General features: G+C 42.6%; 1 protein-coding gene across 3 annotated transcripts in view; it reads left to right on the forward strand.

The window, feature by feature from the left end:
• DEPTOR (DEP domain containing MTOR interacting protein) overlaps positions 1-17,223 on the forward strand; it is a 524,264-nt gene that overhangs the window by 177,286 nt on the left and 329,755 nt on the right. The gene's annotated exons all lie outside the window — the stretch shown is intronic.

The following is a 17,223-nucleotide window of genomic DNA, read 5'->3' on the forward strand; positions in this document are numbered from 1 at the left end:
CAAAAATCAGGGTCGGTTCAAAGAAACCTCCCACAATGTCAATTTGTTTTGCTTTAACAATACTACTCAGATGTTGATTAATAGGCACAAAAGAAAACACTACATGTACATTAGAATAGAAATATTGTATATGTTGGTTATACAATCGGGTTAGTAATAGACTAAAAGAAATGCCGTAAGTTAGTAGTAAGCTGTGATATGTGATTCCTTACCGCACTGATGAAAGGATCTGTGTGGAAACATAACAACCATGCACATTCATAGTTTCAATGTATTCATACAGTAACCTGCAGTATACATTTGAAGACAAATCTTTGAGTTGTCAAGATGAAGCAATAACTCATCTTCATACAGGGGATCTTGTTTTGTATGCAACTCCTCCAGCACTGGTGCAATTGTGCTCCCAACTTTGTATTTCACAGACCCACTCAAACCAGCAATCAATAAAATGCTCACAAACACTATGGCTAATCCGACACACACACATACTTATATTTACTCAATTTTCCCTGATACAAACTCATGACTTGTCTAGAGTCGGACTAAGATACCAAATTCAAAAATAAAAAAATGCAAAATCAGAAAAATGTAAAGTGGCTTTAATTTATTTATAGTCCCTTTTTTTTTCTTTAAGTGAGCAAACCAAAAACAAAATCAAAAATATCTCTTTTTCACAGTATTTGTGCACATTTCTTGATCTTCTAAAAAGTTAATTAAGTTTCTCCTCTAATTGCAGATGTTCAAAATCACTGCTAAAAGTTCAGGTGCCTCTGATAATAAACCATCTGGCAATCGCTTATTAGCACTTCCAGCACATAATGTCTCTGCTCATCAAGCGGCAATGACATTTCAAAGTTCAATTCTAGAGCAATTTCAAGTTCCAAAATATTCAATTGAATCTGAATTGTCAACACATAAGTCAACAAACTCCTTTTCCTATTCATTAGCAGTGAAGTAAGTCCACTCAGGTGCTGAGTATCTGCGACTTGGCACTTCTATTTTTGATCTCCTTGATGCACAATTTTCACTGTCACTTTCATCAGATTCTTCAGTTATGTCAGCAATAGTTGGAAGCACATCTGGTTTTGGGTCTGGACTTTTTGCGGGCCACTGGTCTCCTCTCACAGTTCTCGTTTTATTCACAACTGGGTTTTCAACGTTCGCAGAGCTGGCAGGCGTCAACTGACCCTGACCTGACTCTCCTGCACCTTCGTTAGATTTTGACACGTTCAGATTTTCACCAGTCCTTTCATGTTCTGCCACATCCACCTGTCCAGTCCTCACAGTTTAGCTAACCTGGACCCCTTCACTCACTGATGCCGAGCCTAGAGGAACAGGCACTGTATCTTCAAGAGGACTTGGAATTTTGTGAGTGTGGCTCACATTAACCCAATTCGGAAGACCAGCAGACTTCACAGCTGTTGCATTCACCAAGATAACATGGAATGGCCCTTTCCAGCATGGCTCTAAGCATGACTTTTGTATATTGCTTCTTCACCACAACCGAGTTTCCTGGACTCAAGTCGTGACACTGCTCTTGTGCTGGCTGAACAGTTGCTTCTTCAGCCTGGCGAGTAAAAGAGCGAACCACATCAGCTAGTCCTTTGCAATAATCCAGCACTCAGTCTTCTGAAATGTTTACAAGTGCATTTGCAGGCACAGCTGGTAACCTCAGAGCACACCCCATAAGGATTTTGTGTGTTTGGTGTGCTATGCATGCTCATCAGAACAATTGGCAATGTATCCAGCCATTTCAATGTTGTAGATGCACACACTCTAACCAGTCAGACTTTAAAGTTCTATTCATCTGCTTGACCATTCCAGAGGCTTCTGGTCTGTAACTGCAGTGCAATCTTTGCTCAATTTGTAATGCAGCACACAACAGTTTTATGAGCTCATTGTTAAAATTAGATCCTCTGTCTGATTCCAAAAAAGTCGGGAATCTAAACCTTTGTATTAGTTCCCTTAAAAGCAACAGTGAGGCTATCATTCTTGTGGGTTGTGTAAGCTTTGACCCAGTGTGAGAACACACACACCACCACCAACACATACCTCAATCCAATGCACACAGGCATCTCAATGAAATCAAGTTGCATTCAGTTAAAAGGACTTCCTCATCTGCCTGTGTGGCTCAGATTAACCACAGTGCATTTTACTATGTTGACCTGTTGGCATGTTACACATCTGTGACACACAGCTTCTGCAACCAATCTGAATCTGGGGTGATACCATGTTTGCCTGAATGTTCTGATCATGACATCTCTGCCAGTGTGTGCCTGACCATGGTAATACCTATTTAGCAACAATGCCTTTCCTTCACTGGAAACTCAAACATCGTCTTCATCTCTCTGAAGACAGCCTGCTCTATTCCAACCTCTACGTTCCTCTTCAGCCACTTTTTCCTGCAATCTCTTAATCTCTCCCCAGGTATCACATGCTGTCATCAAGAAACTTTGCTTTGTCTCACTGGTGCTACTTCCATCGCTCGATTCTTCATTGAAGGATGTACCATGGAGTGCACAGTATCTGACCACTTCGTCAGCATAGGCATTGCCTAACGAGATGTAATCTCTTGACTTTTGATGTGCGGCACATTTCACAACTGAAATTTTCACAGGTAACTGTAATGCTTTCAACAACTGGTAAACTCTGTCACCGTTTCGCATAGGTGAGCCAGAAGAATTCATAAAGCTTTTCTGGGACCATAACTGTCCGAAATCATGAACAACAACAAAACCATATTGACTATTAGTGAAAATAGTCACTTTAGGTTGTTCAGAAACACTGATGCTCTAGTAAGAGCCACTAATTCGGCTTCTTGGACAGAAAAGACTCCTTGAAGCCATGAAGCTTCTATCACTCCTGAGACTGCAAACTGCATAACCAGCTCTCAGATTTAATTTCCATCACTGTCTCTTAAACTGGAGCCATCAACGAACATGACAGTCATTTTCATCTAAGGGAGTATCTTGAATATCAGGTCTTGGTTTGGTGCACAGTTCAAATACATTGAGACAGTCATGTTCCACTTCATCTTGATTGTTAACATTTTCAACAGTACCGGGTAAAAGAATTACAGGATTCAACACTGTACAACTTTTGATATTCACATTTGACGATCCTAGAATCAACTGCTCATAACAGGTCAAACGGGCATTGGTTAGGTGCTGAGTTTTAGTTCGGGTCAAAAGGACTTCAGCTGAATAGGGCACAAAAATGTTCACAGGTGGCCCATGGCAGTGCTTTCACACTGTCCTATGCCGACACTGGTGGCAGTAACTGATTTTAAACAGCCGGGCAAAGCAGCCGCTACAGGGTCCAGTGTAGCTGAAAAATAAGCCACTGGTCTATTGACCCCTCCCTATAACTGCATCACAAAAGACAGTGCACAGCCATCTTTTTCACAACAAAACAAAGAAAAACATTTGTTGTAATCAGGCATTCCGAGCTGGGGCTCGGCACAGGCTTTCTTTCAGCTTGTAGAAGGCTTTCATGCTCTTTTATTTGACTGCATTTACGAAGTCTGCAACACAAGAAATATAATACAGTAATTGTTATTAATAAAACACACATAATATGCAAGAGTATAATTCAGCATTAATAATGTATCGTCAGAATATGTCAAAGCATTTCAATAGTAATAATAATATTTGTTAAAACATCACATTAGATATGACAGAGGTGCATTTATTTGTCTGTGCAAATAACTTTATACTATTACATCACATTAAACATTATAAATCAAATTAATTTCACTACCAGCAGTTACTACAATGATTACAAATATACTTCTTCCTTACCTTAATCTTGTTAGCACAGTGTCAACTCTGGTAGGCACGATGTCCACCACAAAATAAAACGTGAGCACTTTTAAGTTACGTGTCACTGCAACTTTTCTCTATGTTAAGCTTTTAAAATGGGAATATGAGCGGCCCTTACTGCTGACGTTTGGGTCACTAAATGCATAGCTAAAATGTACGCTCCAACAAGTGTGCCCCTCACTGCAGTGGGTCCCTCTTTCCATAGAGTGCATTGCGCATTGTTGTTTAGAGTCTTAGGGCTGCATAGTTGTAGGCTCAGGGACTTTATCTGAGGTGGTTGGAAGGAGCTGTTTACAGAAGAGTTGCTGGCTAGTACTCCTGACCTGTAGGTCAAAATGAAGAAACCTACACAGCTGGTACGCCTCAACTCTACAGTCCCTCTCGAGGCTATCAAGGGAGGCATATTACCCACAACCTAATTTAATGTGTTTTTCTGAATATTCTAATTTCCCTTTGAGCAAGATATCGTCATTTGATTTCATGGTGCTGTATTATAGTTAGTTTTTAAGTAGAGTACTAATGACAAGGCGTGTACAACTATGCTCTTTTTACATATCAGTTTTACTGTTTTTGAGACAATTCTATTCTTGTTCACAACTTGTTTAAGCCCTGTTAGCAAAATGATGGTAGGTGTCTCAGGATAAGAGAAAACAGCTGTCTGTGCCCCCTAAAAGCTCGACTTCTGTGACTGCTCCTCCTTTCATATGAAGAGGTTGAGTAATACCTTGGAGATAGGGATTATTGCTGTTTGTGTGAAACTGTTAAATTGCTTCCAAATGCTTTTCTTCTGCAGAACATTTGTAGGTTAAATTACTTCAGGGACAGAAATGCAACACCTTCTCTTTGGGAAAAGCCCCTTCCCTTATAAGAGTGAGAGTGTAGTTAGAATTCATTCGAGGAACAAGGGCTAATGATATTTGGTGTTAAACTATTTACTGAACTGAGACCTATCTCTCCTTCTTATATTTCTTAACCCCCTTGGCTGCTGAGGCTTTTCCTGTCCAGTTGATGGCCCCTTTGTCTTTTTTTATGTTTGGAGCACTTTGCCCTGAACCATTCATTGTTTTTTCTTCTATGTAAGGTATCCAAGCCAAATTTGTGTTTTTTCCCACGTAGGGAATTCTAAAGCTACCAGAGTTTGTAGATAACCCACGAGGGAACAAGAAAATAGCAAAAATATAGCACTTTTTTTTAGTTAAATGAGAAAAAGTGCTGTGCAAGAAAGCATATTTTGTTCTAAAAATCACATCAAAAATCTTCCCAGTTTTCATGAACAAGCAGAGGTGTAAAAGACGCATACCACAGTTTTTGCATTTTTTTAAAAATGGTAGTCCATTTTCCTATTATCTTGTGGTTTCAACTTGCATTCAGTTTGTGGTGGAAGACAGTTGTGACACCCATGAGTGAACCTAGTAAGTTATACATTTCTGAAAAGTAGAGTCAGTTCCGATTTCAGCAAAGGCTCATTTATGTAGATTTCTCATGGTTTTCCCAAATAAAATAATCATTGAAGTAAACAAATAATGAAAATAGGTAGGAGAAAATAGCAGCTGGTGACAACATTTTCATCTTTATTTTTTAGCCCAAATGGCTAGTTTACAAAAACGATATACCATTATGTCTGTCAGACACTCTGGTCACAGTGTGTTTTTTGGCTGTCCAAAAACACATAGTACCAAAAGCCATCTTGAGCTGAGATGCAGGTTACAATGAAGTTTCAGTGTATGCCCACATTTGGGACTGAACTTAGCTGCCACAAAGGGGAACCGACTAAACCCACATATTTCTGAATACTAGACACCCAGGCAGTCCAGGGTGGTGTGACTTGCGTGGCTTCCTCTACTTTTTGTTTACAGAATGTGCTAAAAACCTCAAACTTTAGCGAAAATTATGCATTTTACTCACATTTTTGTGAGGAAAATTCCAAAATCTTTGGAGATCCACACAATTTATACCACCCTGCATTCCCACACTCTATTGATAAACACTGTAATTCATTTGTGTGCCTGGGCCAATCATCTGTGACACAGTAGGCTACAAACCTCAACATTGAGACATTAATTTTTCATGATGAAAATTGACCTATTATGGTGATGTGGGTGTACTCACCTAGTGAAACCTACCAAACATAGACATTTGTGAAAACTAAGCATCCGAAGACTCCAGGGTGGTTTGACTTGCATCGGCCCTATAACTTTTACAACTCTTATCACGCATGCCTGCAAACTTCAAACTTTGGCTAAAATCGCACATTTTGCTCATAAGTTCTGGAATCTGTAGGGAGCCACAAAATTCTTACCACTCAGTATTTCCACATGTTCCCTGATAAAAACAGTACCCCACTTGTGTGGCTAGACCTATCGCCTGTGACAGGAACGGAGGAAAACTGTGAAGATATGAGGACATTTTGGCCTACTAAGGGTCCTTATTTTGATGGAGTATCATTCAGCAAAGATACATTTAGGGCAGCTGTAATTATTCTATGATATGCTGCAGGTTAACACAATTATGCTGCAAGAAAAGACAAATTCAATTATGCTGCATATTTGGTGGTAGAATGACACTATTTGTATTTTATCACATGTTAATAATGTCTGAGGAAAGATTCTACTGTGTTATCACAATACCAGCTTAATACCTTTATGTAGCAAACAGCAATTGAAATTTGATCAGATATCAACCTCTGCAAAGGATCTGTCACTATGTGGAACCACATATGTCACTTTTTTGTAATGTTGATCCATTTTAGATAAAAACAAAATGTGTGTTGAAAACCTCAGATGGTGAATTATGGGGCAAGTGCACTAAGCCCATAATTATTCAGAAAATGTGGTCAGAGTGCTGCATTATTGGTGTGGCCCGGCTACATTCAAGCACTCCTATTTAAGGAAGACTTATAGTACTTCCAAGCTACACATAGTGATCTTGCCAAATAATTTTGATGTTAATTGATAGTTGTATATATGAACCTTATGCATCTTGTGACTGGACTGGATTCTGCTTTGTGAGTTGTTAAAATTAATTGGGTACATTGGCAAAACTGTACATGTTTACCATTATGCTCACTCTTCCAGTGTGCAAGAATTGTAAATTGTTCCTAGTACCATTGAAGAATGTTCTGTTTCAAATGCAGTACAAAAATGTAGGAGGCCCTTGCCTTATAGTGTAGTCTCAGACCATTGACAAAAAAATTACCTCCCCATGTCGAATTTTTATAACCTGTTAATCGAACTGCAGACTCAAAGCAGAGATACATCTCATTGGGACTCATAATGAGGAGGTGACGCTGCTGTCACTCATCCTATTCTTTGATATATGCAAAATGAGCAGCAAAAGGCTGTTTGCATGTTAGAAAGGTTGCATACTTTCTTCCCACTCACATCTTTAAAACACTATGAATTTTGCTTTCTCCTGTATGTGGGCAAATTGTAGGCTTAGCAGCAAAGCAACTTTGTATGTCAAGCCATCAGATATTAGTTTTGTTTTTGGCTTGCAAATTAACCCATGTCAACATTTGGTTATATATATCACGTGCATGTCAACATTTATACATGTCATGATTTTACAACTGTCATTTGTCCTTATCAGAATTTAAGACTTGATATCATGCCCTTAAGGTGGATAGCGCTTCACGTGTAAGAAAGTGCTTATTTAGTTTGATCATGGGAGAGTGGCTTCTACTGTACAGTGCTGATTTTGACACCCTTATTCAGAATACCTGACTTACCTTTAATTATGTAAAAGTTTAAAGCAAGACGGACAGGATTTGGTGATTTACCTCCTGATGTATAAATGTCTTCTCTCCGTCTTTGTGCGAGTTTTGCTGGAAATCAGATAGGACCAAACGATCACCAGTACACCAACAGCTGAGGGGAACATTTTTATAGATTTATTTTACTTCTAGTGTAACTGTTCTGAGTTTGAATTCAAATTTAATATGATAAAGAGACTTTGGGCCTTATTTAGAGTTTGATGAACTGGGTACCTAAATATTCAGTGAGAGAGAGCCAATCTCCTGTGTCCTGATAGACCCCTTGATCTGTCAAACGGTTGCTCCTGTTTTGTTGTTGAAGAAGCCTCACCCACTAACGTCTGTTAGTGGCATGCTTCAACATAAGGTTCCCACCCAAGACGCCTAACACATCTGAGTGCTCTGCAACGCCTGAATTACAGTTGAGCTGGTTTTCCTCTATCAGGGATTCAGACTGTTAGAGAACCTTAAGGTATCCCTATCCTTGTTAGGAAGACTGATATTTAATAATGGGAGCCTTAGGTAAAATTAAAAGAAAATCAGAATATGAAGTGAGGCAATTATGATCTCTCACATCATGGTCTACAGGTTTCAGCCATGTTTTTGATGCCACTCAGGGTCAAATGGCTTTCTTCAGGACCAGTAGCTAGAGCCCTTTTATGTTATGAGGTGTTTGCCAAACACTTGTGTAGTCGTGCATAAATTGTGATATTGTGCTTTAACTTATGATCTGTGTTATGCTCAATCAATCAATCAAACATATATAGAGCGCAACAAATCACCCATGAGGTTATCAAGGCGCTGGAGCTGTATGCTGCTGCTTGAAGGAATGATAATTCGAACATCCAGGTCTCTAGGTCTCTTCTGAATCACTGAGTGATGGTGCAGTCCTGAGGTGCCGGGGGAGGTTGTTCCAAGCTTTGGATGCCAGGTGCGAGAAGGAGCATCCTCCACTGTTGGCTCGATGGATCCGAGGGGTGTCTGCGAGGGAGAGGGAACTGATCGTAGATGTCTGGCCAGTTGGTGGATAGTCAGGCATTTGTTGATGTATGCTGGTTCTTCGTTGTGTAGTGCCTTGTAGGTGTGAGTCAGCATCCTGAAATGGCATCTCTTCTGGATTGTGAGCCAGTGTAGTTTTTTTTAGATAGGATGTGATGTGGGTCTTTCTGAGGAAGTCGAGTATGAGTCCTAACGCTGAATTTTGTATTGTCTGGAGTCTCTTCAGAAGGCATGCTGTGATTCATATGTTGAGCGTATTTTCATAGTTCAGTTTGCTGATGATGAGGGCCTGCGTGGCGGTCCTTCTGGTGTCTGCTGGGAGCCACCTGAAGTTCTTGAGGAGCATGCGAAGGCTGTGGAAGCAGGTGGATGAGACTGCGTAGACTTGCTTCTTCATGACTAGCTTGCATTCCAGGGTGATGCCGAGGTTGCGGGAGTGGTCTGTTGGGGCTGGGGTGTGGTGAGCTCTGCGGGCCACCATGTGTCAGTCCATGGTGAGGTGTTGTTACTAAAGATAAGGACTTCCTTTTTTCAGTGTTGAGTTTGAGAAAGTTGTCCTTCATCCAACCCGCTACATTCCTCATCTGTGGAAGTTAGCTTTTCTGGTGGAGAGCTCTTCAGACAGTGGGAGGATGAGCTTTGTGTTGGTGTAGGAGATGATATTGAGTCTGTGTGATCTGACGATGAAGGTGGGGGGGTCATGAGGGTTTTGAAGAGGATCGGGCTGAGGGATGATCCTTGGGAGACTCCACAGATGATTTGTCTTGTGCTCTGAGGTGGACGTGGGAGACTGATGCTTTGGGTTCTGCCGGTGATTTATGAGGCAATCCATTTGAGGGCATTTTGTTGAATCCTGATGTGGTGGCGCATGTTGATCAGGGTGTGATGGGAGACGGTGTTAAACATGGCAGACAGGTTCAGGAGGATGAATGCTGCCATTTCCTCATGGGTTAGGAGGACTCTGATGCTATCTGTGGCTGCAATCAGAGATATCTCGGTGCTGTGGTCAGCTTGAAATCCAGGTTGGGAGGGGTCGAGGAGGTTGTGGTCTTCTAGGTGTTGGGTGAGTTGCTGGTTGATTGCTTTCTTGAGGACTTATGCTGGATAGGGGAGCAGAGAGATGTACTGGTAGGTCAGCGGATTTTGTTTGTCAGGAGGGGCCTCACTTTGTCTTGTTCCAGGCCTCCGGGAAGGAGGCCACTGTGATGGAGGTATTCAGGACCTTCCTGAGCTCGTCGCCGATTGTCTTGCTTCCGAGGTTGAAGATTCGGTATGGACAAGAGTCCTTGGGTGCCCCAGAGTGTATGGAGTTCATGATGGCGACAGTGTCTTTCATGGTGAGGAGTTTCCAGTGGGTGAGAAGGTGTTTGAGGGTCGTGTTTGTGCATGTGAGCTGGTTGATGCTGTCTGCGGTGGAGGGTTGGCATTCAACATTCTCTATAGCTGTTTGTAGCACATTATTGCTAATGGTAGCTCTCCTGCTTTTATTGTGTCAAGGGAACCTCTATTAAATCTGCTTTGGTACCCCTTAGGCTCTTTTAAAGCATGACACCCCTTGAGGTGTGTGAGGGCATTCAGATCTGTTCACTGGGATCTCCATAGCATCAGAGTGGTCACCGCTGCTAATGCTCCTGTAGAAACAACTTCTCTCCTCCCTCTTTCGGAGGAATGGCACCCCTACAGTTTATTTATACTGGCTTGGGAGCATGAGTGCTGGTCCTATCTTACCAAGCTTCCTGTCCTTCTTTTGATTTACTTGTCACTGGAATTATGCTGCAGGGGAGGGCTAAATTATGCAGCAGGATAGAGTAAATTATGTGTCAAGAAAAGGCAAAAAACGTGGCATTATGTGACACATTTTGTGATAGTATAACTTCATTGTTTTGTCATTTGTAAACTTTTTAATAGTGTTTAGACATTAGTTGCACCTCATTAGTACCCATTTAACAGTAAAATAGGAGATGTGTCAAAGCTGGCGTCCAAGATGGCCGCACAGCATTGAAGCTCCAGGATCGGGTGTCTCTATTGGCAGCAGAACAGTGACTATCTGTTCCCAACAATGTGTCCTGTTGTGGGGGCCTTGAGACATTGCTGCACTAGCAGACTGCTGTGGCCTGTTGCGGCCTTCAGAGGCCCTGCAGCAACAGGGGCCGCTGGTGAGCCTGAGGGTGGGGCCTTCGTGGCTGCTCGCTGACAGAAGGATCTGGGGGATATGAGCTGATGCACTGGCCTCATACGGGAGTTCTGGGTGTGACCCAAGTGGCGTTGGGTACCAGCAGGAGGAGCGGCTCTGTCCATGCACCGGAGGTAGCAAGCCATTCGACTCACGTGACCACGCCCAGTTAGCGGAGGTTGGACTTTTGCTGAGCAACATCACAGCACTACCACTTGTGCGAGCTTGCACAGGCACCTGTTTCCCACTCACCCTCGCTCCCCACTGGCTGATGCTACCTCTGGCTACTGCGACAACCCTTCCATGGCCGCATGCGAGGTCCTCGCGACTTGACCTCTCAGGGCCCCACAGAGACCTGAAGCAGCCCTTCCAGTCTGTCCCAGTGACGCGATCGGCCCTCTGAGTATGCGCTGGAGGCAGCACTTTGGTGCCCCCTTCTGAACACCTCGAGGTGCACAGTGGACAAATATTATGGCCTGGACGAGGAAACAAACTGTGGGAATTCCTGCTTGTGGTGAGCCGACATGAAGTTACATGCATGCTGTACAGCCCCCCCCCCCCTTACACACCTCTTCACCGTGCTCCATAGTTGCTGAGGTGGGCCTTGCCTGATTGCCTCCTCTTGCCTGCCTCTCTGTTTTTGCACCAGAGGTGCACTCAGACACCTCTCTCTCCCCCGCTACCGCTTTGGCAGTGATAGTGGTGCTGTCTCTCGGTTATCCGTGTGCACTAGACACCATGACTGGACCCCAGTCAGAGTGTCGTGTGTGGTGACTATACTATGTGGTATCTATTCGACACTCTATTCTGGATACCTACTGTTTGCCCCTTTGCTCAGACAGGACTTTGCCTCACAACCTGACTATGGGCATAGTGCATACTGACCTGTGTGCCGGGCATCGTCCAGTGCCAACACCTCACCCTTTCATTCTTCCATCAAGCACCCACAGTAGGGCAAAGGGACCCTAAACAGAAGAAACTAAGGTTTGACCAGTTAGGTGGCCAAGACATTAACAGTCCCTATCAGACACAGAGGAACCCCTCCTGTGTGGACTCTACTAATATCTCACCAGAGGGTGCTACCGCCACCATGGCTGAGCTGCGTGCTGGGTTTTAGGCAATCGATACTCGCTCCACACCCTTAGCAGTGGCCATGACTGCATGGGGGAATGCATTGATCACCACACTAATCGCCTGGATGGGGCAGAATGTAGGCTTTCTGAAGTGGAGGCAACGCTACAAAAGTCACGAAGCATCTAGAAAAGTTTGAATGCCTGCTCAAAACCAAGATAGTGAAAAATTAGGACTTTGAAGCCAGAACTACAGTCAACAACCTCTGAATTATGGAAGTGGCCGAATCCACCAACATGGGGCGCCGTGACATATTTGTGGAGCAGTTACTTATTGATCTCTGTGGACACTAGGCTTTCACTGACACTTTAGTATTGGAAAGAGCACCCAGGTCATTGTGCCCATGGCCACCGCTGGGGCCGTGCCATGCTCGATCATAGCCTGCTTCCTCAATTGCAGGGACAGAGACACAGTGCTTTAATTGGCCAGAGAGCACACCCCCCTTCATCATCAAAGCTCGATTCTGTGCCTGTTCACAGACTTTACCCTTGCTGTGCAGGAGGCTAGATACAAATTATATGATGTAAAAACACCCTTTGAAAACAAGGCCTGATGTACAATATGCTATACCCCGTGCACATTCACACGGAGGTCAAAGGACATCATCAAATCTTCAGTACTGCTGCCGATGTGACCCAGTGGTGGTGGCTCCTCACGTTACACAACCCGGGACTGCTCGCCTACTGCTTTTCCCCGCATCCCACCATGACCCACTGGATTGAGGTTCCTCACACTATAGCATCATATTGTGTTGTTGCTACCTGATTTGCTCCCCAGCACAGCCTGTTCATCTGCTGTGAGCTGACTGTTCCCCACATTTGCCTACCATACCAAACAATGGACACGGATCGCTGACACTATTGATCATTCACGACTTACAGTGAGGTTGCCCTCCTGAGGCATTGTTCCATGCACCTCCCCCACAAATACCCCTCTCCCTGGGTGTACACCTGAATATTCAATTTTTTGTTTTGCTGATGTTTGACAGGGAATTGCCAGTTCTTCGCAATATTGGTGTGGGATCGTGGAACGGTTGTTGGTGTACTGTTTCCAACACATAACCCTAAGAGTGCCCAGAGCTCAGACTAGGTGTATATATCCTGGAACATTCAGGGTTTGTGTAAGCCAAGGAAAGGGAAACAGGTCATATCATAAGCATAACATAAAATTGGCATTCCTGCAAGAGACCCACCTCTCCCCTCGAGATGATTGTAGATTTGCATCCACATAGGGTGCTAGCAGATTCTTTTCTTAATATATCTCCCATCCTTGTGAGGTATGTATCTTAATCCACAAAACACTCCCGTTCACATATCATGATCACGTAGTTGACAGCATTGGCAGATACATACTTGTTTCCGGCACTCTAGCCAGTAAAGCGGCCTGCTCCCAAATGTCTATGCGCCCAGCTCTGACTCCACTGAATTTTATCATACCCGTGCTGCACTGATGGGATGCTTATAGGCTGATCTGAGGGGGAGGTGATTTTAATATAGTCTACTACCTATTCATGGACTCTACTGACTTCACCACTATCCGCTTACTGCGTGCACTTCAAGCTATTGTTGATACACACATCCTCTCTCACATCTGTAACTCCCGACATCTGAACGTCAAAGGGTACACATTTTATTTGGCCCCACATGATACCTGGACCACCATAAATTACTGGTTTGTTTCTTGCAATGCCTTACGCTGCACTCCCATCAGGGGGTGGCGTGGGAGCGAGAATTGGGGTACCCTATCCCCGACAAGACTTGGTAGTACTGCTGCACACAAAGCAAATTAGTGCCACCAACAGTAGGCACAAACTGCTTCACTAAACGTACTTTTATCACACATACACCACTCGCGTGGCATCTGCTTGATTTGATCCCTCGCACTCACATCATTGTCCCAAGTGTGCAGCTGATAATGCTAATTTTTGCACTGTTATACATGCATATTGGGGGGGCTATATTGGTTTTAATTTCTACTATGTTGGAGCAGACTGTTGATCCCAGTGCACTCATGGCACTTCTTGGATATATCAAGACCATTGAGTCCGGGACTCCGCCAATTTACCGCTACGGCTCGACTAGCCAAACGTTGAATAGCCCTCATGTGGGGCAGTAGCAGAACACCCACTGTCGATGACTGGCTGAAAGACATGGCATACTGTGTTACCACTCCCAAACTGTAAGCATCATTGCAGCCGCCAGCTTCTAGGCTGAAAGACATTTGGGCCCTTCTTTGTACCTACTTCCTCTCTGTGGACTACGATGTATTGGATGACGCTGTGTATTAGTGCACCTGAACTCTACTCTTATGTCTGATGCATGCTTATTTGTCCAATTGATTTCCCTTTTGGGTATTGCTCCCCACCTACCTTCTTGCTGCCCCTGTTTTTGTCGCACTTATGATCCTTCCTTCCCCTTAGATTACTACTTCATTGTGTGGGTATGTGTACACACTCTTATTTCATTTTGTATGTGTCCATTGATGTCATGTATGCAAAGGTACCCTTTTAAGATTGACACACCATTGTTTATTGTCTATTGGAGAAAACTATAAATTCATTAAAAAAATAACACTCAAATATAGCAATAAGCTACAGAAAGGTGATCAGTTGTCCTTTGTAAAGGCCCTTCCACTGCGTCCCAATGCAGATTGCTGCATTTTTAGTAACTTCTGAAGCGTTTGAGCTAGAAATTTTTTTTTTTGTTAAAATCTGCAGATTATGCTGCAGATGATGAATTATGTAGGAAATGCGACAAATCTACAATTATTTGAAAACCGTTACACAATTGCATAATTCCAGTGGCCCTGATAACGAACCTCCTCTGATATTTTGTTGTATGCCCTATCAATAAGAAATGTTCCTTCATCTTAGTGTTGCTTCTTTTACACTAAATATTGCTTTGACATTCACAGATTCAGTTTTTTATTTTTCTACCAGTCATCTCGATGTAGGGTAACCCACATGGACAGGTGATCATGTAAATTACTTGTGTGGAATTACAATTTCTGTGTTTTCTGATTGTCCATATTGTCTCAGATCCCAAGGCCAGAGTTTTTGTTGTTATCTTCAAGTGGCAAATACTGCAGTTGCCACAGGGTACTCCCCTGCAATATTTGGGAGGCCCCAAAATTTAAGGACAGTTAGTATCTCTGCACTTTTTTGCTCTGGTGGATACCAATTTATCCTTCAGACTTGTAGGAGAACACAGGTTTTTCCCATTTCCTGGGATCTCTGTTTAAGATTCACAAGTTTTCATTTACGATCTCTTTAACCTGGTTTGATGCTATATTAAAGGTGGTGACACAGGTCTGGGAAATGTCTGTTGTATTGCATGCATAATTTTTCAAGTGTGCTTCTCTATTCTAGGTTTTACCTCTTTTCATGTTTTTTCTTGATAATCCTTTCTGGAGTGTTACTAGCCCATAATTTATCCAAAAGGGTTTGAGCACGTACTCTGAAATCTGCTTTCTTGCTACAATTCCTCCTAAGGCATAGGAATTGGCCATAGGAAAGATTTTCCTTTAGAAGTCTGGTGTGAAGGCTGTCAAACTTTAGGATGGTGTTCTTATTGGTTGGTTTTTGATACGTCTGTGTGTGTAGTTTGCCTTCCTTTCCGAATATGATGACGTCAAGGAATGCCAACTATTGAGCCAGGGGAAAAAGTTGGGTGGATGTAACATCCCATGCCTAGATTACCAGGACACCATCTATGTACCTTTTCCATGTTGGTATGTTGTTCAAGAAAGGACTAGTAGAATTTAGAATGTATTTGGTTACAGAATTGTGGGCTTAACTTCAGGCCATGCTTGGGCCAAAGGTACTACCCTTTGAAGTCCCATATGTTTGTAAACAAAGACTACCTTCATATTCAAAGAAGTTCTTTGTAGTTGCTAGGTGTGCCCATCCGAACACAAAGGTTATTGATGTGGTGTATTCCCATTCTTCCTCTCCTAGGGTTATCACTTTAAGGGTGTTGTTCTGTAGTAGGCTTGTGTGTATACTTTCAGTGTATAGACTTATTAGTAAGCTCTGGTCAGGGTCGAACTGTATCTCCTTAAGTACATTTTAAAAGTCCTTAGTTTCTTTCACATATGTTGGTGTCTTTTGTACAAGGGGTTTAGGGAGAAATCACAAAAGCAGAACAAAGGTTCAAGTAGTGAGCCATGCCCGACACAATAGGGTGTCCTGGAAGAGGCATTCTATTTTTATACATCTTGGGGAGAGTATAAAAATAAAAGGTTTCAAGGTTGGTGGGGTGGTACTTAGAAATTCTGCTTCCTTTTTTTATATGATGTTGTTGGGTTCAGCTTCCTCTATCAGTTTTTTAATTTCCAACTTCAGCTAAGGTGTAGGATCAATTTCTAAGGTTTTGTTATTTGTTTGGCCCTGAAGGAGGTTCTACACTCATTATTGCAGTATATGGCTGATTTTAGTAGTATATCTCCGCCTTTGTTGGCTGGTTTTATGATCGTTTCTGTGTTAGTTTTTAGCTCATTTAGGGCTCTTGTCTCCTCTCTTTTTTCCCATCTATTTTATTCCTAAAGGGTCTCAACATCATTGAAAACAGCTTGTTCAAAGGCTAGGACCTCTATTTGAATGTCTGTCACAGTGGGACAAAAGGTAGATTTTTAATTCAGATCTGTGTCTGGCATATTTTCTGTGTCACGTAGTGTCTCTTTTTTTTCAAAATATGTCCTCAATTTCAGTTTTCTGAAAAACTCATCTGATTCGAAATGGAGGTGGAATTTGTCAAATTGGGCAGTTGGTACAAAACCTAATCCTTTATCAGTACTTGTAGTTGTGTGTCATTCAGTTTTACAGTGGTCAGATTAGACACTACGTTATGTTCCTGCTGGTCTCTGGTTGTGTCTCCTTTGACATATTCCTTGTGTGCATACCAGTTTGACTGTCTTCCCACTGGACCGGAGTGTCTTTCTTTTTTCTTCCTCTGGCTCTTGAGGGAACTTTGTGGTGGTCCTTGGTGGAATGGATTACCCCAGCCATAAAATGGAGGCGGTTGTGGTGGTGGAAAACAATAGAGGATTAGATTTTGATAGGGGTTGAAATTCTGCCATTGTTATGCCCATGGTTTGTTTCTATTTCTACCTCTTTGTTTACCCCAACTTTCTTCTCCGCTACTCCACCCATCTGACTCTGATGATCTTCTATCAGTTGAATTAGAGTCTGTTGATTCATTGTTTTTTTTCACTGATGGGTATTGTGTAGTCTTGTGCTGAGTATGCATATGTTTTTGCGAAGTAGAATCTTTTGATATCGTCTTGAAATTTTTGAACCTTGGATTGAGTCAGAACATCCTTGTATTCTATCATCTCCTTGTTTATTTCCC

Source organism: Pleurodeles waltl, chromosome 2_2, assembly GCF_031143425.1.
Source record: "Pleurodeles waltl isolate 20211129_DDA chromosome 2_2, aPleWal1.hap1.20221129, whole genome shotgun sequence".
NCBI classification, from domain to species: domain Eukaryota; kingdom Metazoa; phylum Chordata; class Amphibia; order Caudata; family Salamandridae; genus Pleurodeles; species Pleurodeles waltl.